Consider the following 18,187-nt stretch of genomic DNA (forward strand, 5'->3'; position numbering starts at 1 on the left):
TAGGAGAAATACTGAAGGGGAGATTGACCAAGCAACAAAAAAGGTACATAGTGTATTTGGGAGTACACATGTATTGCAAATAATGTGTTATTGTAATAATATGTTAATGGTGGCACCGGATACAGAAATGTGAGGTACACCATTACATGTAAAGAAGTGATGTGACGAAATATATCATATATCATATCATATCATATCATATCATATCATATCGTATCGTATCATATCATATCATATCATATCATATCATATCATATCATATCATATCATATCATATCATATCATATCATATCATATCATATCATATCATATCATATCATATCATATCATATCATATCATATCATATCATATCATATCATATCATATCATATCATATCATATCATATCATATCATATCATATCATATCATATCATATCATATCATATCATATCATATCATATCATATCATATCATATCATATCATATCATATCATATCATATCATATCATATCATATCATATCATATCATATCATATCATATCATATCATATCATATCATATCATATCATATCATATCATATCATATCATATCATATCATATCATATCATATATCATATCGTATCATATCATATCAAATATATATATCATATCATTATTACCATTTAATACGAGAAAAATTCGTACCGGCACCGGGAATCGAACCCAGGACCTCTCAGCTCTGGGCGCTGAGCGCTCTTTCCAACTGAGCTATGCCGGGACACGATCCACGTCGCCGGCCGAACCCCTCTCTTGAGTAATAATACATATTGACTACTTCAAAGTAGTCGTGTAATATTCAATGAGGTGGGCGAGACCTCATACAAAAATGCATATGTGATATATCATATCATATCATATGTCATATCATATATCTTATCATATATCATATCATATCATATCATATCATATCATATAACATAACATATCATATATCACATATGATATATCATATATCCTATCATATGTCATATCATATCATATCATATCATATCATATCATATCATATCATATCATATCATATCATATCATATCATATCATACCATATCATATCATATCATATATCATATCATATCATATATCATATATATCATATCATATCATATCATGTCATATATCATATCATATTATATATCATGTCATATCATATCATATCATATCATATCATATCATATCATATCATGTCATATCATATCATGTCATGTCATGTCATGTCATATCATATCATATATCATATCATGTCATGTCATGTCATATCATATATCATATCATACCATATCATATCATATATCATATCATATCATGTCATATATCATATCATATTATATATCATGTCTTATCATATCATATCATGTCATGTCATGTCATGTCATGTCATATCATATATCATATCATGTCATGTCATGTCATGTCATATCATATATCATGTCATGTCATGTCATGTCATGTCACATCATATGATATCATGTCATGTCATGTCATGTCATATGTCATGTCATGTCATGTCATGTCATATCATATCATATCATATAACCTGACAGAATTAAGACCATATGGTCTTCTCTAACACTCAACCAGGAGTAAAACTGCGATTAAGAACACTACAACTTTACAAAGTACAGAACACAAAAAAAACTGAAGTAGATAATCATAATATAATGTAAACAAGGAGTCAGTAGGAATGAGACATAATAAGTTATATAACGTTAGAAAGAAGGAAAGGGCGTAATACAATGTGGACAGTAAGTAAAAATAAATTGGACGTACAAATTATAAAAAAATATAAGAGAATATTGATGATGATGATGATGATGATGATAATATAATAATAATAATAATAACAAAATATTGTGGTGAAGTACAAAGCATGCAATTAGCACAATATTTTTTAGGTACACAGCAAGGAAAATTATGATTATAAGTAGCTCAAGTTGTCTCATGATAGACATACCATTATGGGGAAAAATGATGACACAAAAACGGATTAAATGCAACACTTGTCATATATTATAATATTCTTTGATTTTCATGCTCTACCTAAACATGATGCTTGTCGATTGCAGGGGACTTGCTCCGCGTATTATATCTAAGTTGATAAACATTGACTTTTTCCTATATCGACGGGGCAAGTGCAATTTCTGAATTTTGCCATCGAAGAAATGTCTGTGAACAGGAAATAATATCTTCCCGTGGAGCGATAGTAAAATGTCGTGGACAGCACTTGGTCGTCCCAGTCCCATTCGTTGTGACCTTAAACGCTGAACATATTCACAGTCCGAAGTGCACGGCTGCTATGTTACTACCTCGCATTGGTCCAGCTAGACTCGCAGAATTAGTTCAGTGACACGAGAAAGTGCATTAAAAACCTCTCCAGTGAAATATTGGCCTCGCATCCGGCCACGGTGGATTCTAGCAGCAAGGCTCTTAAGCTGTGCAATAAATTTGTGTTATTTAATGTCACGGATCTCCAGGCTAATTCCTTTTTTATGCTGCTGTGTATTGCTTGGTCATCACTGAACACGGAGCGGCGAGGATATTCCGTTTCTTGATAGGAAACGTGAGCACAGAGTCAGGAGTGATCAGTAGTGGAGAGTGGACATTGCAAATAATCTCACACACGAAACAGATTAAGATACTCTTTAATTTAAGAAAGACTACCATAACGGAATTATCCAATTTATTTGACTGTCAATGCTGTTCTCTAGCTATCTTCGCTCTATTTATCAACCCATCGCATCGTTATGAAAAGTCTCTCAACCTGAAATGAAATGTAGAAGAAAAACTACTAAAAATGCTATTAAAAATGCGTCCACATCTGTGGAGTAGCGGTCAGCGCGTCTGGCTGCGAAACCAGGTGGTCCGGGTTCGAATCCCGGTCGGGGCAAGTTACCTGCTTGAGGTTTTTTCCGGGCAAATGCTGGGTAACTTTCGGTGCTGGACCCCGGACTCATTTCACCGGCATTATCACCTTCATACCATTCAGACGCTAAATAACCTAGATGTTGATACAGCGTCGTAAAATAACCCAATAAAAAAAGCTATTTAAAATGTAAAATAACAATCTCTTACAGACAAACAATGGTCTGGTAAATTCGTTCCGTATTGGTCTTAGAAGGGGAGGGGAAGAAGATTTTACTAATTTTTTGGAACGGAAGTTCGTTTGAAAAAGTTCATCCTAGCTAAAAAAGAGGTGGTAGGTTGTTCAGGTTAGGCGAGAGCTTACAAATTACTTTCAAATTCATTTGAACTCCGTTAGGCAGTAGGTTACAAATTAAGGTTTCGAGTCAATGTGTCCCCGTTATGCGAAATAAAACTGACAAGTCAGCAATCAGGCTATTCTATTGATAGAATTTGAATCATCATTTCAGTAGCAATCATTGTCGGCACCAGTTATGTTTATGCAGGGACATCATTTTATTTTTACTTCAATTTTTATTGTACCTGAGTTTTTGAATGTACTTCACTCCCACCCCTTCTACTAATGAAGTTACAAATCCACACAGAACCAAGACCGCAGATAGTAAGCAGTACTGAATGAGTATAGTACGTTCCAGAAATATGTTCGCGTTATCCAGTGACGAAAGAGCTTTCAGTATTGAATCATATTTTCGCACAGGTACTGTCCGTTTGCCTACGTCGGTCGCATCCCCATTTCTCCCACCTGCTTCTGCTCGCCCCTCTGTAATAGCTGGTCTGTCTTAGCTCTTTTCTGAAAACATTAATTTCTGTTTGGAATTGGACGTTTACGTAATATTATACAGCTGTTTAATTTAACTTAAAGAAAAGGGCCTCGTTAAGTAATTGTCACGTGATTTCCCCCCTTTCTACAATCCTGCGGCATAACCACTTGGACGGACAGTAGATAGCATGTCTGAGTAATTTTATATTTTCGGGTCCGGCAGAAGTGAAGATTGGATTTACAGTACGTAGAGTAGGTACAGAATTATTTCAACGTGAGTTACTAGTACGAAGGACGAAACTGGCAATTGGAATTAGATGCAGTAGTCTATAGTGCGATAATATGCACAAAAGAACTGAAGCCTGTATCGAAATGAACGGCCACCATTTTCAAACTTGTGTTTAAATATTCATATTATGATTATTTTTCAATTTAACTCCTTTCTCTATATTGTACGCTAATGTGCTGTAGACAGTATAATATACACTGCATAATGAATACTTTCGCATGGATACCTCAGTTCGTGAATAAAAACACTTATTCTTAATACAGTACTGTACTTTGATTAAACAAAAACCTAATGAAAATTATGAAACTCAAAATTGCGATATTTCCTAGTTTACGTAAATGGATGAACTACTTTTCTTCCTTCCTATACCTAGTAGAGTGATTTGTTTGTGTTTTACGCCAGTATCATCGAACTACAGTCGTGGAAGGGGGTAGCAAACTGTGTTTCCGGTTCTCTAAAGGTATAGACAGGTTAATATTAAAAATGTTATTAAAAATAAAATGATGTCCCTGTATAAATACCATCTAAAATTGAATATCTACTAAAATTAAAATTATTAATTGCTACTTTTTTATAAACTGCAGAAAGTCCTAAATTGCATTTTATAAAGTGCTAAATACTGTATATCTTTTTAACCTAGAAATCCGTTCCCTGGTAATGACTGATTATTCACAAGACATTACACTGGATTTTTTTCTATTACTGGTGGGAAAATAAAACAAAACGATTTCTGTGTTATAACAAAATGTATTTTTTGTAATGCGAAAATTAGGACACCGATCTTCATATAAATTACACAGTTTAAGAGTACACATGTCTAATAATTAATTTTTCACGAATTCAGATAAAATATGTACATGTGCATATACAGCGTGTCCCATTTATCTTGTGCACCTATTATAATTTTTTTGTTTGGATAGGTATTAGAATTTTTGTTTCTGAGAGTTATGTTAGAACGAGGGGCTAACATGAGTGTAGAGATTTGGTGCATGTAACTACATTATGGTACAAGATACACGTGACGTCATCAATTTTTAAAGAGCACTACATACTTTAATCATGTTACATTGATTACACACATTAAGACGAGTTAAAAATATATTAAAATGTCACCTTCCCAATCAATAACAACAACAAAATGCAAAATGAATGCCATCAGAATGTGTCGTTTGTTGTGGTGCCCCATTCATCTTGTGCACTAACTTACACAAAACGAAAGACTACTGAGTCCGTACACGTCGTGTGTTGTGTGTTTGCTGTCTTAACAGGTAAACAAACCACAACAACTGTCCACGCCACAATCCAAGTACAGTGGCCTGCACGTTCTCCGAACCTGTCACCATTCGACTTCTTCCTGTGAGGAACTGTAAAGGACAGTGTGTACCAGAACATTCTGACAACACCAGACGACATGCAGCAACGCATTCGACAGGCTTGAGTGTCCATTCAGCTAGCAACGTGCCGGGCAGTCATACGGTTTTTCGGAGAACGCCTTCGAATGTGCATTAATGTGAATGGTCACCATTTGGAACAGCTTCTGTGACTCTCAAAGCATAACATTATCATATTGGTAGTACGTTTTTGTTTCGTTTTGTTGTTATTGATTAGGAAGATGACATTGTGATACATTTTTGAACTCGTCTTAATATGTGTAACCAATATAACATGATTAAAGTATGTAATGCTCTTTGAAATAAAGTTATAATAGGTGCACAAGATAATGGGACACTCTGTATTGTTAATGTATGTATGTATGTATTTATTCACACTGCAGTGGGTATATACCCGGTGGCAGTGGTAACTAATTACACTCAATAATGACAATAATAAACTTATTAATTAAAATACAATTAATAATAATACTAATAATTAATACTAACAATAATTAATAATAATAATAATAATAATAATAATAATAATAATAATAATAATAATAATAACAACAACAACAGGGAATATACTAAATTAAATGAAACGATCACTTAAAATAACATTTGAAATAAATCTAATTTGTATCTTAAAACTAAGATCGAACTAAAACCCACGAGTATGATATGTTCATATCTGCACAAGTACTTTTCAAATTACACTCATTTATAATATAATTTTTCACTTAGTATGCTGAGGCTATTCAAACCTTTGTAGCTGAAAGCGTCGTTAAATAAAATACCACTGCTATATCTATTTTATTTATTCTATTCTTCAATTCATTTTCATTGCCTTCGTTCCTTGTTTTTTACAGCTCTCGAAGATACTATTCGAATATTTTTTAAGAGAAGAAACGTTTTTAACAGACATGTAGCCCAATTTCCATTGTGTGGAGTCAGAATGACGTGAGTCTCCAATTTTAAGACAACAAAGGACACTACAGTGAAAAGGACAAAAATCCAAAGCATTGACGGCACTCGAACCCTAAGTGATATTTTGTACGTAATGTTAAAACTGGATATTATGTGAGCTGTTGTGTAATTCGTAACAGACCAATAAAATTTATCTTCGGAATTACATAAAATACGCTTGTGTGAATTCAATGCAGTACATTTTAATATCGTTTAAAGCTGTTTGAGGTAATATTAAAAGCCTCTCTTTCGCTGTTTGTTGCGATTTCTGCTCCCTGTGGAATGCATCTGCCTCCAGGAGGATTTCATCACTGATCCCTTCTCTTTTTCATCCTTTTTGATTTTATTATATCACAATTCGAGGAAAGAGATTTGCAGTCTGTGTAATGGCATACCAGCAAATATGTCGTATTGATACTGTCTGCGAGAATATAAAACACAATCCCTGTCGTGCTCGAACTTAATACGGCTGAACAGAATGCTTTCATCCCGTAGGTCTCTATCTCTCTTTCTCTAATCGTTTATCGTCTGAATGTTGACATGGAAAGGACCTCAAGCTTTTTCGCAACGTCGCATTCATGGAAACGTCCCCAGGCATTGTCGAAATGTTACCTTTACACTTAATGGGAATGTTATTATAGGCAGGACCTGAAGCACTGACGAAACGTCAAGTTTACACTTTATGTAAATATTTACTTCGAAAGGTATTCGAAGGATTGACGAAACGTCAAGTTTACACTTTATGTAAATATTTACTTCGAAAGGTGTTCCAAGCACTGACGAAACGTCAAGTTTGCACTTCATGTAAATATTTACTTCCAAAGGTGCTCCAAGAACTGACGAAACGTCAAGTTTACCCTTTATGTAAATATTTACTTCGAAAGGTGTTCTAAGCACTGACGAAACGTCAAGTTACATTATATGTAAATATTTACTTCGAAAGGTGTTCCAAGAACTGACGAAACGTCAAGTTTACACTTTATGTAAATATTTACTTAAGAAAGGTGTTCCAAGAACTGACGAAACGTCAAGTTTACACTTTATGTAAATATTTACTTCGAAAGGTGTTCCAAGAACTGACGAAACGTCAAGTTTACACTTTATGTAAATATTTACTTCGAAAGGTGTTCCAAGGGCTGACGAAACGTCAAGTTTACACTTTATGTAAATATTTACTTCGAAAGGTGTTTCAAGGACTGACGAAACTTCAGGTTTACACTTTACGTAAATATTTACTTCGAAAGGTGTTTCAAGGACTGACGAAACTTCAAGTTTACACTTTATGTAAATATTTACTTCGAAAGGTGTTTCAAGGACTGACGAAACTTCAAGTTTATACTTCATGTAAATATTTACTTCGAAAGGTGTTTCAAGGACTGACGAAACTTCAAGTTTACACTTTATGTAAATATTTACTTCGAAAGGTGTTCCAAGAACTGACGAAACGTCAAGTTTGCACTTTATGTAAATATTTACTTCCAAAGGTGTTCCAAGAACTGACGAAACGTCAAGTTTACACTTTATGTACATATTTACTTCGAAAGGTGTTCCAAGCACTGTCGAAAAGTCACATTCACACTTCATTGAATTTTGCCATGCAAAAAATCTGAAACTCTGCCGAAACACCATGTTCATGCCTTTATATATATGTAAGTTATTCCCGGTTCCAACTTCATGAGGACCTGGGTCTCCAACCCATCCAAAACATCATAGTCCAACGCATCACTCATCTCTACGGCAGATCTACAGGAGTATCCAAATCCACTTCTTAACGCTCTTGGAAATTATAACATCATAGACCCACACAGACGACCAAAGTTTTACTAGCCAATTAATCTAATAATTTTTTGTTGTGTATGTGTAGCATTTGTATTCTAATGATTTCGTATTATTGGAGGCTGGCCTCCTCATGTCTCATGTGAAAATCAGACAAAGCAAACACCTCTTTTGGTGTGATACTTGAAATAAATTGCATAACTAAAGTTATGCGTCACGTCATGTGATTGGTTGGTTGGTTGGTTGGTATCCTCGGAGTTAGAGTAGTATTTGACAGTTTTGAGCAGACGAAAAAATCCTGAGATTCATTATTTATAACATAAAGAAAGTAACGGATTCTGTATCTCTATACAAAAAGACCATAAACGAAATTCACCGGATATTTCTCGCTCTTAGAGGAATTAAATTCTCACGATCAACATTCTCGTCATCATCGCACGACAAGATAGTGAATTCTAACTCATAGGCATTCGACATTAATGGAACTCACATTAGAGGAAAAACAGTATTTTGTTATGATAATATATGGAGGAATTAAAAAAATATATGTTTAGATATTTTATTTATACTACATAAGAAATTTCCTAAGATTATCAAACACTTTCAAAATAGTACATTATGCAATGAGCCTATAATGAAGGTAATTAAGAAGCGAGTATGGATATTTATGAAACGAGCGCAAGCGAGTTTCATAATTTTCATACGAGCTTCTTAATTACCATTATAGGCGAGTTTCATACGACTTTTTATGCTTGACCATATTTCTAACTTGACATTATTAATTTTCTTTGTATCTGACCTTGGCCAATGTCCCGTATGTTGTGAGATGTGCGCAAACGCGAAAGTATTGATTTTTTCCGAGGAACAGATGTTCACGTTGACCTTGCTAGGCCATAAGAACCTACAGAAATAACATTGAAATTAAATTAGACATTGAACAACGAGATGACAAATTGAATTTATTTGAATATTATTTACAATTAACGCTAATTATTATAGTAACAGAACATAACCGTCTGCGACAGTATTGGATTTCCAGCCTCCGTGACTTTTCGCTAATTCTCTTTCGATTGCATATCCGAGAATAATCGATACTTGCGGTTTTATAACGGTAGAAAGCTGACCTGTCATTGGCTGAACAGTTGTAACCTGAGTCGTCATTGGCTGAAAACCCTGACCTTTAATGAGTAGGTGTACTTTAATGACATGCATTAAAGGTCTGCTACCAGGTGTATAATTACTACATTTCGGCATGGTCGAGCATAAATAAACTTAGAAGAACACTGCGTAGTTTCTTCGTCATTGAGCATTCAATCGTCTGTATAAAATTATAGATGAAGTAGACCCGTGCGACCTTCCTTCGAGATTATTAAAGTGGGGTCAATCAGAGTTGATCTCTAATGTTTGCTGAGCTTGTAGGTGTAAATCATATGTAGGTCATAGCCAATCTCCATTCCTATTTTCGTTTTTCCTTCCTTAGCAGCCTTAATCTACTAAAAATTGCAAAACCGTGGTTTTTTCAACATTTTCTCTTAATTTTACTTTCCTTCCTTTTAATTTAACATTGTTTTCCCAAAATATATTATTTATGTTACGTGGCTTAACATTTCGAAATAAGTTGTTTGCGAGTTTTTAATTTACAATCAATTTTTTATCACTTCAAAGTACTTCAGAGAAAAAATATATATTGTATTACGTTCATTATATATCCGAGTAGATCTTAATGTATAGGTCAGTTCCTGTTTTATGCATTTCCAGTTCACTGCGGGCTAAAACAAGGAGATGCACTATCACCTTTACTTTTTAACTTCGCTCTATGTCTAGAGTATGCCGTTAGGAAAGTCCAGGATAATAGAGACAGTTTGGAATTGAATGGGTTACATCAGCTTCTTGTCTATGCGGGTGACGTGAATATGTTAGGAGAAATCCACAAACGATTAGGAAAAACACGGAAATTTTACTTGAAGTAAGTAAAGCTATAGGTTTGGAAGTAAATCTCGAAATGACAAAATATATGATTATGTCTCGTGATCAGAATATTGTACGAAATGGAAATATAAAAATTAGAGATTTATCCTTCGAAGAGGTGGAAAAATTCAATATCTTGGAGCAACAGTAATAAATATAAATGACACTCGGGAGGAAATTAAACGCAGAATAAATATGGGAAATGCCTGTTATTATTCGGTTGAGAAGCTTTTGTCATCCAGTCTGCTATCAAAAAATCTGAAAGTTAGAATTTATAAAACAGTTATATTACCGGTTGTTCTGTATGGTTGTGAAACTTGGACTCTCACTTTGAGAGAGGAACAGAGATTAAGGGTGTTTGAGAATAAGGTTCTTAGGAAAATATTTGCGGCTAAGAGTGATGAAGTTCCAGGAGAATGGAGAAATCTTAGCATGTAGGCTTTCACGGCCGGTGTCTATTTGAAGTGGAGGTTCCGGGCTAAGATGCCGTGGTCTACTGGTGAAGATAATTCCAGACGTTTCGTCTATTACTGCGGCAGACATCTTCAGTGGTTAGGTAACCTAGGTCGAAATATGCTAGGGGTACCTGTGGCAACTGATACCCTGACTGGTTGCCTGTCCTTATTTATTTTATTGGCCAATCCCCGGCTCTATAAATAAGGACAGGCAACCAGTCAGGGTATCAGTTGCCACAGGTACCCCGAGCAGAAGACTTCGAACTAGATTACCTAACCACTGAAGATGTCTGCCACAGTAGTAGACGAAACGTCTGGGAATATCTTCACCAGTAGACCACGGCATCTTAGCCCGGAAGCTCCACTTCAGAATGGAGAAAGTTACACAACGGAGAACTTGTCGCATTGTATTATTCACCTGACAATTAGGGACATTAAAGCCAACGGCGTGGGTCAATTGGTTAAGCAGCTTGTCTGCCGGTCTGAAGTTGCGCTCGGGCGCAGGTTCGATCCCCGCTTGAGCTGATTACCTGGTTGGATTTTTTCCGAGGTTTTCCCCAACTGTAAGGTGAATTCTAGATAATCTATGGTGAATTCTCGACCTTATCTGGCCAAATACCATTTCGTTATCACCAATCTCATCGATGCTAAATAACCTAGTAGTTGATACAGCGTCGTTAAATAACCAACTAAAAAAAATAACATTAAATCCAAACGTTTGAGATGGGCAGAGCATATAGTACATGTGGGCGAATCCAGAAATGCATATATATTAGTTGGGAGGCCGGAGGGGAAAAAGACGTTTGGGGATGCCGAGACGTAGATGAGAGGATAATATCAAAATGGATTTGAGAGAGGTGGTGTATGATTGTAGACACTGGATTAATCTGGCTCAGGATAGGGACCGATGGCGGGCTTGTGTGAGAGTGGCAAAGAACTTTATGTCAGGAAGGGGAAAAGGAATTGGTTGGGTCACTGGCTGAGGGATACGCTGGAAGAAATGGTGAACGGGAGAAGAGTTCAGGGCAGCGAACTTTTCTCAAAGATTTATATAGCCCAGAATCTCTTGCAATGTGCAGTATAAATAACCCAAGTTAAAACGATTGAAAGAGAAATTAATTCAACTTAGAAGCTCGTCCTGCCACAAATATTCAAATTTTACTTTCGTACATTCGAACCGGGATATTCGGGATTGAAATCCGGCTCTCTGACTGAGTTAGTTAGCGGTGCTTTGTAAGGACACACTTTATTTGCCAAATATCGCCAGCTTGCACTTCTGTGACTTTCCTTAAGGAGAGACCGACAATGCTGGATGTTTCCGCAATTAGACGGAACTTGTGCAACGCTATCAGATTGCCATAAGTCAGGATGGCGACGTGAGAGATTGTCTGCAGTTCTGCGGCGCCACTAGAGGAAGCAATTACATATACAGGGTGTCTTCAGAATTCGTCAGCTTTTCGCACTGCTTTGAAATCGGAATTGGTTACACACATTTGATTCGGAACCTTCATGGGTTGCGTGGGGTTAATCGTACTTACTTCTAACCCCAAAGTACGAGGTTCGATCCTTGACCTGGCCATAAATTCTAAGCTTGGTTTTCGTCGGATGGAGAAGTAAAGCTGTTGATTCCATGTATTGCATGTTAAGAATATATTCGATTCTCAGAGAATGAGGATAAATAATGCATAATTTTCGACAAACTTTGCTCGTTTTCTTGGTAAAATTTGTCACCTAGCTCATTTACTTCAGCTCTAAGGCTTTACCTATTTCTACTGTTATTACAACCAACAGCTTTAAAATATGTTTTTTTTTTTTAGTTTATTTGTACACGCTTTTACGTCTATGTATATCGCGTGTATAGGATGTTTGGTTATATCAGTAAGCCGATTTTTACTATTGTTGAATTCTTGTTTCTATTGTCGTGTATTATAGATGGCTTGTGTTCATGTAACTGATTTTAGCTTTTGATTAATGTTTATGATATTGGTCATTGAAGTGGGGATGAATCATGGTATGTAAATGTCCAATCCGGCATTAGCATTTGTGACTGAGGGAGACCATGGAAAACCCAAGTCAGATTAGCTGGCTGCAGGGTTTGAACCCGGAACCTTCCGAATACAAGTCTCAAACATTACCGTCTGAATCAACTCGCTCAGTTTTCAAATGTACTACTACTACTACTACTACTACTGCTACTACTACTACTACTACTACTACTACTACTTCTAATAATAATAATAATAATAATAATAATAATAAGTTAATAATAATTATAATTATAATACTTATGGCGTTTAAGGAACCCGGAGGTCCATTGCCGCCCTCACATAAGCCCGCCATCGATTCCTATCCTGTGCAAGATTAATCCAGTCTCTATCATCATATCCCACCTCTCTCAAATCTATTTTTATATTATCCTCCCATCTACATCTCGGCCCCCCCAACCGTCTTTTTCTCTCCGGTCTCCCAACTAACACTCTATATAATAATAATAATAATAATAATAATAATAATAATAATAATAATAATAATAATAATAATCAGGTTGCGGTTAGAGGGGACGGCCTCCAGATATGGAGGGTAGCTGCAAATATATTGAATATGCAGTCGTGGACAGCCGATAAGGGATGGTTCTCCAGATTGGGGGTTGGGCGAAGGGTTGACAACCCATCACCGTAAAAAATAGCTTGTTACGAAACCTAACAATAAGCCTCGGAATGGGACTGATTCTCCGGCACGACCACAGCAAAGGAATAAGGTTATAAGATTTGGTACCTGCACGCATTGTATTCTTCACCTGACATAATTAGGAACATTAAATCCAGACGTTTGAGGTGGGCAGGACATGTAGCACGTATGGGCGAATCCAGAAATGCATATAGAGTGTTAGTTGGGAGGCCGGAGGGAAATAGACCTTTGGGGAGGCCGAGACGTAGATGGGAAGATAATATTAAAATGGATTTGAGGGAGGTGGGATATGATTGTAGAGACTGGATTAATCTTGCTCAGGATAGGGACCAATGGCGGGCTTATGTGAGGGAAGTAAGTAAGAAAGTAAGTAATAATAATGATAATAATAATAATAATAATAATAATAATAATAATAACAATAAAGTTATTAGTTTCATCAGTATTTCTTTTTTTGTATTTATATGTGCTATCTGGTAGGATGGAAGAGAAGGCCTTATGGCCTTAATCCTGTCAGATTAAATAAATAAATTATTATTAAATTATTATTATTATTATTATTATTATTATTATTATTATTATTATTATTATTATTATTATTATTATTATTATTATTATATGTTCCCTTTACATACCTACAATAAAGGATCCCCTGATATGGAACTCTATAAGCAGTAACATGAGGTGCTGCCAAGAAGTCAAAAGGAGAATAGCAATGGCAAATGAAGCTTTTTATAGAAAAAAGAGCATCTTCTGCGGACCTCTGAAGAAAGAACTAAGGAAGAGACTAGTGAAGTGCTTTGTGTGGAGTGTAGCATTGTAATGCGCAGAAACATGGACATTACGACGAAGTGAAGAGAAGCGAATAGAAGCATTTGAAATGTGGATATGGAGAAGAATGGAGCGTGTGAAATTGACAGACAGAGTAAGAAATAAGTTGTGTTGGAAAGTGTGGATGAAGAAAGAATGATGCTGAAACTGATCAGAAAGAGGAAAAGGAATTTGACTAGATCACTGGTTGAGAAGAAAGTTGCTACTGAAGGATGCACTGGAAGGAATGGTGAACGGGAGAAGAGTTCGGGGCAGAAGAAGATATCAGACGATAGACGACATTAAGATTTGTGGATCATATGCGGAGACAAAGAGGAAGGAGAAAATAGGAAAGACTGGAGAATGCTGGATTTGCAGTGAAATACCTATCCTGAATGAATGAATATGAAACTTTTGTAAATTTTATACATAATATGAGTATGTTATTTGTTTTCAAGCCTAACTGGATATTAAGATAAACAAAATTCTGTCTTTGGATAAACAGTGAGAAAATTCTTTAGAGTTAATTTATGCTATAAATGAGCAGTTTTCCGAAACAATATTCTCGGTAAAATATGATTATTTGAATTCTTTTAAGACCTAAAATGTTCATAACATTTGGGACACATATACGAAATATCGTCTCTTAGGCGATGCAGTAAGTTTTTTTTTTTTAAACATGATTTGAAGCATTTTGCGAAGAAGAAAATGGATCAGATAAAATATGACGATCGAGTTGGATTCGTCTTCACGACATTGTCAACAAGAACGAAACCTTGAGAAGCTAGTGAAGATTAAATACTATGGTAACGTGTGTAAATAGTTTGCAAACACGTAATTTACCCTTCAATTTTATTTTATTCTTATCCATAGCTTCTTTATTTTATTCAAGACTTCATCTGTCTTACATGATGGGGTGGATGTGTCCTGAAGGACTGCGAATAAACTCTCACACCCCTTAACATAAAATTTTGAACTAGTGACAAGAATTTCAACTTGTAACTGTCAACCAGGACATTTGCATAAGTTGGTATTAGAGAATAACATGGTTCGTTTCTGAAGCAATAGAAAAACAGCAACTGTACTCCGTGTTCTGCTAGTACGAGATTTACCCGTCACGGTGGGGTTTTCGTTCTAGGATTAAGCAAAATATACGTTCCGAGTTGAGGACATGCATTCTACAAGTCCCCCCCCCCTCTTGTTGAGGATTCACGTTACAGATCATATCATAATCATCATCAACTCATCATTCATAGCTTATACTTCATTATAGAGAGCGAACCGTAAGTAATGTCATTAATTTCAGGGGGTTATTCTTTGAGATAGCTCGTTTTTGCTTCCTTTTCAAGATAAAAATTGTTTCACATGAAACATTTCATAGAGTGCTTTGGGAAAGCCATTGATTTAATTCCCAATTTGCTTAGTCAGTTTAAGAGAGCAAAATATTACTATAATAACTGATTGAAATAATTTTAGTTTTATCCTTTAAATGTGCAGAAATTTGATACGAACGAATGTAACCTTGTAAAATTCCTTTTCCAAAAGAATAGTTACTTTTGTATGTATGTATGTATGTATGTATGTATGTATGTATGTATGTATGTATGTTTGTATGTATGTATATTCACTAACACAACACAGTTCACTAACACAACACAGTTCACTGACACAACACAGTTCACTGACACAACACAGTTCACTGACACAACACAGTTCACTAACAAAACACAGTTCACTAACACAACACAGTTCACTTACACAACACAGTTCACTGACACAACACAGTTCACTGACACAACACAGTTCACTAACACAACACAGTTCACTGACACAACACAGTTCACTGACGCAACACAGTTCACTGACGCAACACAGTTCACTAACACAACACAGTTCACTGACACAACACAGTTCACTGACACAATACAGTTCACTGACACAACACAGTTCACTAACACAACACAGTTCACTGACACAATACAGTTCACTAAAACTACACAGTTCACTGACACAACACAGTTCACTAACACAACACAGTTCACTGACACAACACAGTTCACTGACACAACACAGTTCACTAACACAACACAGTTCACTGACACAATACAGTTCACTAAAACTACACAGTTCACTGACACAACACAGTTCACTAACACAACACAGTTCACTGACACAACACAGTTCACTAACACAACACAGTTCATTGACACAACACAGTTCACTGACACAACACAGTTCACTGACACAACACAGTTCACTGACACAACACACTTCACTAACACAACACAGTTCACTAACACAACGCAGTTCACTAACACAACACAGTTCACTAACACAACACAGTTCACTATCACAACACAGTTCACTAACACAACAAAGTTCACTGACACAACAAAGTTCACTGACACAACACAGTTCACTAACACAACACAGTTCACTGACACAACACAGTTCACTAACACAACACAGTTCACTGACACAATACAGTTCACTAAAACTACACAGTTCACTGACACAACACAGTTCACTAACACAACACAGTTCACTGACACAACACAGTTCACTAACACAACACAGTTCATTGACACAACACAGTTCACTGACACAACACAGTTCACTGACACAACACAGTTCACTAACACAACACAGTTCACTAACACAACACAGTTCACTAACACAACATAGTTCACTGACACAACACAGTTCACTATCACAACACAGTTCACTAACACAACAAAGTTCACTGACACAACACAGTTCACTAACACAACACAGTTCACTAACACAACAAAGTTCACTGACACAACACAGTTCACTAACACAACACAGTTCACTAACACAACAAAGTTCGCTGACACAACACAGTTCACTAACACAACACAGTTCACTAACACAACAAAGTTCACTGACACAACACAGTTCACTATCACAACACAGTTCACTAACACAACAAAGTTCACTGACACAACACAGTTCACTGACACAACACAACTGTACTCTTGAATGTCATTCAAGTTATCTCGTGACCTTTCCTGTCGCCCGTTCTTCCTTATCGAATTGTTTCTTTCCCATTTCTGTCGTCGGTAATCCCTGCTTGCGAGACCTATACCACTAGAAACTATAAAACTTCACTAACACAACACAGTTCACTGACACAACACACTTCATTGACACAACACACTTCTTCACTGTTACAACACTTCAAATAACAAAACATCAATTACACCCTTTAAATAGTGTGTAGGCATAATATACTACCGTCTATTAGTAAAATCCTTAAGCCTATTTTTAAATACATTTTTGGTTATTGGTAAAGCCTTTAGTAAGTCTACAGGTAAAGCATTCCAGTCCCTGATAGTACGATTGAGAAAAGAAAACTTTCCAGTGACCGTCCTCTGTCTTCTTTCCCTCAATTAATGGAGTACTCGAAGACGCTAGATAAAATGAGGGGCAAGTGTGTTGGTGAGTAATAAAGGGAAACGAGAGTACCTCTAGAAAAATTCTCTACAACTTCATCTTTATCCACCACAAATTGTATCACGACTGGCTGAGGATTGAACCCGGACCTCCTGGACGGAAGACGCGATTCAACTACTAGGTATTAATTAGTGTCGATGGAATTGGTGACAGCGAGACGAAATCTGGCGAGATGATGCCGAGAATTCGCCATGAAATTACGTGACATTTGGCTTACAGTTGGGGAAGATCTCAGTCAAAAACAACTCAGGTTTAATCGGCCAAAGCGGGAATAGAAAAAACGTCCGAGCAAAGCTCCAGATCAACAGATAAACGCTGCTCCCGCCTGAGTTATGCCGATGGGTAAGAAAATGTGATGAAAGAAAATACTTTTAGCGGAAAAAAGTGTAACTATTGCAACATTTCGTGTACTTGAATCCTTATTAAACTGACTAGTCACTAGTAGATATTGAGGAAGAAAGAAATCCGTTCATAATTTTATTCTAAGAGACGGACGGCATACAGAGAAACTTTGTTCTGTATCTAATAATAATAATAATAATAATAATAATAATAATAATAATTCTTTATTTATACTGGCACAGTTAAGGCCATAGGGCCTTCTCTTACACTCTACCAGGTCACAAAGTATACAAGCAGTTAAAATTTAACAAATCTAATTTATTGGTCTGACCCAATATTTTGGGT

General features: G+C 36.0%; 1 protein-coding gene and 1 non-coding gene across 14 annotated transcripts in view; one reads left to right on the forward strand and one right to left on the reverse strand.

Annotated features, from left to right (window-relative positions):
• Positions 1 to 18,187, forward strand: part of Hasp (Hig-anchoring scaffold protein) — a 797,842-nt gene that overhangs the window by 552,550 nt on the left and 227,105 nt on the right. The window lies entirely within an intron of this gene.
• Positions 664 to 739, reverse strand: TRNAW-CCA (transfer RNA tryptophan (anticodon CCA)). Its single transcript has one exon. It is a non-coding gene; the product is annotated as a tRNA-Trp (tRNA).

This window comes from Periplaneta americana, chromosome 3, assembly GCF_040183065.1.
Source record: "Periplaneta americana isolate PAMFEO1 chromosome 3, P.americana_PAMFEO1_priV1, whole genome shotgun sequence".
Lineage (NCBI taxonomy): Eukaryota > Metazoa > Arthropoda > Insecta > Blattodea > Blattidae > Periplaneta > Periplaneta americana.